Source organism: Schistocerca nitens, chromosome 12 (genome assembly GCF_023898315.1).
Source record: "Schistocerca nitens isolate TAMUIC-IGC-003100 chromosome 12, iqSchNite1.1, whole genome shotgun sequence".
NCBI classification, from domain to species: Eukaryota; Metazoa; Arthropoda; class Insecta; order Orthoptera; family Acrididae; genus Schistocerca; species Schistocerca nitens.
This window is the reverse complement of record NC_064625.1, coordinates 128,621,562-128,628,498: the sequence shown is the minus strand read 5'-3', so window position 1 is coordinate 128,628,498 and position 6,937 is coordinate 128,621,562.

The following is a 6,937-nucleotide window of genomic DNA, read 5'->3' as shown; positions in this document are numbered from 1 at the left end:
TTTGTTGTGGCAAAACACTGTTCCCATTCTGTACCATAAGTCTTTGATGAATTTCGGCCCGATACGCCTTCCGGCCACAAGAAACGGATCACTGAACGTTGCTCTTCTTTGGTGCAAATAGGTAGCAGACCAGCCACGATTAACAGTACAACAGCGATAACAAAACTAATCTAGCAGCTTGAAAATTGCAAAGATATATCAACAAATAAACAAAGTACGTGTCATCAATGTACAATGGCAGTGCTACCAAAATAAACAAAAATATAACTAAATTGCAGATAATAACTGACTTACCCTCGTAAATTTACTGTTTACACTCACAACAAATGTCTTAAGCAAACTCCTGCAGAAGTCTTCCACTGGACCTCCCTCAGCAGCAGCTGAAATCAGTGTCCTTGTTCTGTGCTGTGGTGCTCACTATTATGCCTAGGGTGTGTGCTTACTTTTGATTGGTCAGATCAGATCCTGTGTCACACCTAACAAATTATTTGGTATCAGCATGCATTGCTCTTGGATACCATCCTCTACTCCCATGTTAGGCACACTTGCCAGAACCTATTTCCATAAAAGCATTTCGAAGTGAAGCTAAATTTTAACAATATGTATTCCGACTTGCCAAACTCCACAGTGTAGGGTCACAGAGTTGTACCGCTGATGTTCAGGACTGTGGCCTATTCACTATCACGGTCCCCAACTGATCAACACCAGTTTGTTTATCACTTCTGCAGATAAAATGAAAAGGCACAGAAGTGAACTGGGAAGGTCATTGTCTGGTGAGATGCATATTCTGTTGTCACGGACTTCAGCCCAACACCTTTCACTCATAAATGCTTCAGAAAACATCAGTCATGTGAAACCCAACTTGCACACTTCTCACATGACAACACCAAAGTCATGGGTGAAGATTGTCAGAGACATCATGCACACAACTTCCAAAAAGCATTTGATTCATTACTACACATACGTGTATTACCAAGAGTATGATCACATGGTTTATCAAATAAAATTTGTGACTGGATTAAGGGTTTCTTGCTACGCATCTTATTTCAGACAGAAAGTCTTTGACAAGTGCAGAAGTAACTTCAGGTGCAGATGCACCCCACGGAAGTGTGTTGAGGGCCTTGATATTCATGTTACATTCTTATGACCTAGAAGGCAATATCAATAGTAACCTCAGACTTTTGCAGACAATGCAGTTGTTGATAATGAAGTGCTGTGTAAATAAAGCTACAGAAAAATCCAGTCAGATCCCAATATGATTTCAAAGTGATGTAAAAATTAACAACTTACTTTAAATGTTCAGAAATATAAAATTTTGTTCTTCACAAAATAAAAGTAAATAAATAATCATAGTCTCCTAGGACTACAATATCAATGAGTCATGGCTGGAATTGAGCAACTCATACAAATACATAGGTGTAACGACTTTGTAGGAATAAAAAATGGAATGATCATAAAGCCTCAGTCATCATTAAAGTGGGTAGTAGACTTCGGTTCATTGATAGAATACTGGAAAATGCAATCAGTCTACAAAAAGACTGCTTACAACACACTAATGTGCCCCATCCTAGAATATTGCTCCAATACCAAATAGGATTAACAGGGGACATTGATACAGAGAAGGGCGGCACAAATGGATGTAAGTTTGTTTAACCCATGGGAGAGTGTCAAAGAGTGCTGATGAAACTGAACTGGCAAACACATGAAGACAGATGTAAACTCTCCTGAGAAAGCCTACTTACAAAGTTTGAAGAATCATCTTTAAGTGAGGAATCTAGGAATATACTACAACTGCCTATGTATTGCTCCTGTAGGGCTCATGAGAAAAAGATTAAATTAATTAAAGCACACACAAAAGCATTTGAACAACCATTTGTCCCATGCTCCATATGTGAATGGAATGGGAAAAAAACCCAAATAGCTAGTAGAATGGGATGTACGCTCTCCCATGCACTTCATAGTGGTTTGCAGAGTATAGATATAGTTGTAGATGAAATGCTTCACCATCATCAATGGTTTCAACTCAAAATTCTGCTCAACATCCAACTGTGTCTGGGACTGTTGGCTGTGGTTGGTAAACGTGTCTTTCTTCTACAGCTTGTCATCAGCTATGATTGCTTAGTCAGTGTGATGAAAGTTCCATCCAACTGCTTCCTTTTTTTATCATTCTTCTACCTCTGAGTTATAGTAATCAATAATTTTTTGCGTGTGTACTCTGGTTTTTTTTTCTATTCATGGTGGTTTTTCTGAAGCGATAAGCAAACTGAAAGGAATTTAAAAACTGGAAAATTTATTCTCATAAAAGAGGATAAATGTTCATTCACCTGATCCAGTCATTATTGCTATTAACAAAGAAGTTTAATGCAATAAATAAATATAATAACAGTATTGTTACTACATATAAATAAAAATATAACACTATCACAAAAAATTAAAAAGTAACAAACCCCTTAGAAGTAGCCAACACATTTAACAACTTTTTCACAGGTGTTGCTGATAATATGTTACAATCAAACTTTAAGAGCACCCAGGCAAATGAATATAAAATAAGTGCATGTAGAGGATCAATGTACGAGGTGTGGCTAGAAAAAAACTGGACTAGTACTGGTGAAACAATAAAACGAATGCAATAAGGCTGAAAGTCGCGTGGCCTGTCACGTGACTCTCACTCCGCCTACTGCTCGAGTTTCATCTGCCTCCTGCACTCAGTCTGCCCGTGGCATCTGTTTTAAGTAGTTGACGTTTCGTCTGTGCGTCGGAAAATGTTGAGTGTACAGAAAGAACAGCATGTTAACATCAAATTTTGTTTCAAACTAGGAAAATCTGCAAGTGAAACGTTTGTAATGTTACAACAAGTGTACGGCGATGATTGTTTATCGCGAACACAAGTGTTTGAGTGGTTTAAACGATTTAAAGATGGCCGCGAAGACACCAGTGATGACACTCGCACTGGCAGACCATTGTCAGCAAAAACTGATGCAAACATTGAAAAAATCGGTAAACTTGTTCGACACTTTCCTTGTCAACTCCTGTTAACTCAGACACTGCTCTGATTGTTAAACGGCGATCTTGTCAACTCCTGTTAACTCAGACACTGCTCTGATTGTCAAACGGCGATCTTGTCGAACAAGTTTACCGATTTTTTCAATGTTTGCATCAGTTTTTGCTGACAATGGTCTGCCAGTGGCAGTGTCATCACTGGTGTCTTCGCGGCCATCTTTAAATCGTTTAAACCACTCAAACACTTGTGTTCGCTATAAACAATCATCGCCGTACAATTGTTGTAACATTACAAACGTTTCACTTGCAGATTTTCCTAGTTTGAAACAAAATTTGATGTTAACAACGCTGTTCTTTCTGTACACTCAACATTTTCCGACGCACAGACAAAACGTCAACTACTTAAAACAGACGCCACGGGCAGACTGAGTGCAGGAGGCAGATGAAACTCGAGCAGTAGGCGGAGCGAGAGTCACGTGACAGGCCACGCGACTTTCAGCCTTATTGCATTCGTTTTATTGTTTCACCAGTACTAGTCCGGTTTTTTTCCAGCCACACCTCGTACATCAGTTCTGTTTCACAAGATGAAGTAGCTAAAGCAATAAAAGGGCTAAAAAATTGCAAATCAGCAGATATTGATGGTATACCTGCAACAATGTTAAAGAAGAGCGCATCAAACCTAATTGAAGTACTCACGCACTTACGTGACTGCTCACTTCAGGCAGGCACTTTCCCCGATGTGTTGAAAACATCAAAAGTTATTCCTGTATATAAAAAAGGGGATAAAGACAATGTAAATAACTACAGATCCATCACAATTTCCTCCTGCATCTCTAAAGTATTGGAAAAAGTTATGTATGAGAAACTTACGAAATTTATAAATAAAAACAGCATCCTATGTAATGAACAACATGGATTCAGAAATAAGAGGTCAACGACAACTGCTGTCTGTGAGTGCATCAATTCCATCCTAAACCTGATGGACAAAAAAGCAGGAAACAATAGGAGTATTTATTGACTTGTCAAAAGCTTTTGACACGGTGGACCATAAAATTCTGCTATCAAAGCTTGAAAGATATGGTATTCGAGGTCTGTCCAACAAGTGGATCAGTTCCTTCCTGACTAATCGTAAGCAGGCAGTGTGCATCAAGCACACAAATATTGAACTAAAAACTGTATCTGATCACTCATCTGACTATAAACAAATTAAATGTGGTGTACCCCAAGGATCAGTAATGGGACCCCTTCTGTTTCTTCTGTACATAAATGATCTAAGCTTAAATGTTGATGCACACAAAACAATCATATTTGCGGATGACACCACGATTCTACTAAAAGGAGACGACAATGAACAGTTACAGCAGACAGTAAACACGGTCACGAAACAACTTAGCAGCTGGGCACAGAGTAATCAGCTTGAATTAAACAGTAAGAAAACCATTGCTCTAAAATTCCACAATGTTTCTAACAAGAACATGTTTATCCCATCAGTCTCTATCAATGACGAACCAGTTGGTAACAATACTGAAACCAAATTCTTAGGACTTTGGCTACAGAGTAACATCTGACGGAATAAGCATATTGAATATCTCAATGCGGAACTGAGCAAAACGTGTTACCTTCTTTGTTCATTAAAATCATGCTGTAGTGAGAAAACAGTATTGAATGCATATCATGCATACTTTCATTCTCATCTTAGATATGGGGTCACCTTCTGGGGAAACTCTAAAACAGCTAATAGCACTTTTAAACTACAGAAAAGGGCCATTAGAATCTTGTTTGGGTGCAAGCCTAGAGACTCTTGTAAACCCCTGTTTAAGAAATCTGGTATTCCTCCATTACCATGTGTATACATTATGGAAACCCTTTTGTTCTTTAAATTAAATGTAACAGGCAAGGACCGGAGACTGCAAAAAAAAACTGTGATATACATGAGCACTTTACCAGACAAAACAGAAACTTACATATGACTCAAATCAGCACAGCACTGTGCCAAAAAGGTTCTTTTCACATGGGAGTTAAGCTTTATAACAAACTTCCTGAAAACGTAAAAGCTATCACTGAGGTCAATACATTTGGAAAATCTCTAAAGTCATATTTACAGCATCACTGCTTTTACTCCATTGAAGAATATTTAAATTTATGAAATGTGTTATATTAATACGTACGTGTAAAGTGTATTATTGTAACTTTAAATATGTATGCCTTGAAATGACTTTAAGCCTGTATATTTATAACTTGACTTGCCCAAAGTCTTATGCATAAGCTGCTATGTGGACAACAGGACCAATAAAAAATACAATACAATACAATCATATCTGTGTTGGTGGTGGTGGCAGTGGTGGTGGTGTTGTTTGGAGAAGGGTGTGATAGTGCACAAACTATTTTTATTGGATTTTGGTAGCAAATACACTCCTGGAAATGGAAAAAAGAACACATTGACACCGGTGTGTCAGACCCACCATACTTGCTCCGGACACTGCGAGAGGGCTGTACAAGCAATGATCACACGCACGGCACAGCGGACACACCAGGAACCGCGGTGTTGGCCGTCGAATGGCGCTAGCTGCGCAGCATTTGTGCACCGCCGCCGTCAGTGTCAGCCAGTTTGCCGTGGCATACGGAGCTCCATCGCAGTCTTTAACACTGGTAGCATGCCGCGACAGCGTGGACGTGACCCGTATGTGCAGTTGACGGACTTTGAGCGAGGGCGTATAGTGGGCATGCGGGAGGCCGGGTGGACGTACCGCCGAATTGCTCAACACGTGGGGCGTGAGGTCTCCACAGTACATCGATGTTGTCGCCAGTGGTCAGCGGAAGGTGCACGTGCCCGTCGACCTGGGACCGGACCGCAGCGACGCACGGATGCACGCCAAGACCGTAGGATCCTACGCAGTGCCGTAGGGGACCGCACCGCCACTTCCCAGCAAATTAGGGACACTGTTGCTCCTGGGGTATCGGCGAGGACCATTCGCAACCGTCTCCATGAAGCTGGGCTACGGTCCCGCACACCGTTAGGCCGTCTTCCGCTCACGCCCCAACATCGTGCAGCCCGCCTCCAGTGGTGTCGCGACAGGCGTGAATGGAGGGACGAATGGAGACGTGTCGTCTTCAGCGATGAGAGTCGCTTCTGCCTTGGTGCCAATGATGGTCGTATGCGTGTTTGGCGCCGTGGAGGTGAGCGCCACAATCAGGACTGCATACGACCGAGGCACACAGGGCCAACACCCGGCATCATGGTGTGGGGAGCGATCTCCTACACTGGCCGTACACCACTGGTGATCGTCGAGGGGACACTGAATAGTGCACGGTACATCCAAACCGTCATCGAACCCATCGTTCTACCATTCCTAGACCGGCAAGGGAACTTGCTGTTCCAACAGGACAATGCACATCCGCATGTATCCCGTGCCACCCAACGTGCTCTAGAAGGTGTAAGTCAACTACCCTGGCCAGCAAGATCTCCGGATCTGTCCCCCATTGAGCATGTTTGGGACTGGACGAAGCGTCGTCTCACGCGGTCTGCACGTCCAGCATGAACGCTGGTCCAACTGAGGCGCCAGGTGGAAATGGCATGGCAAGCCGTTCCACAGGACTACATCCAGCATCTCTACGATCGTCTCCATGGGAGAATAGCAGCCTGCATTGCTGCGAAAGGTGGATATACACTGTACTAGTGCCGACATTGTGCATGCTCTGTTGCCTGTGTCTATGTGCCTGTGGTTCTGTCAGTGTGATCATGTGATGTATCTGACCCCAGGAATGTGTCAATAAAGTTTCCCCTTCCTGGGACAATGAATTCACGGTGTTCTTATTTCAATTTCCAGGAGTGTATATTACTTAAGTAAATAAACAACTCAAAGAGTACATTAATAATAACAACATTAATAAACTTGAAAAATATATTTAGAAGAAAAGATATTTCAAAATACATTTA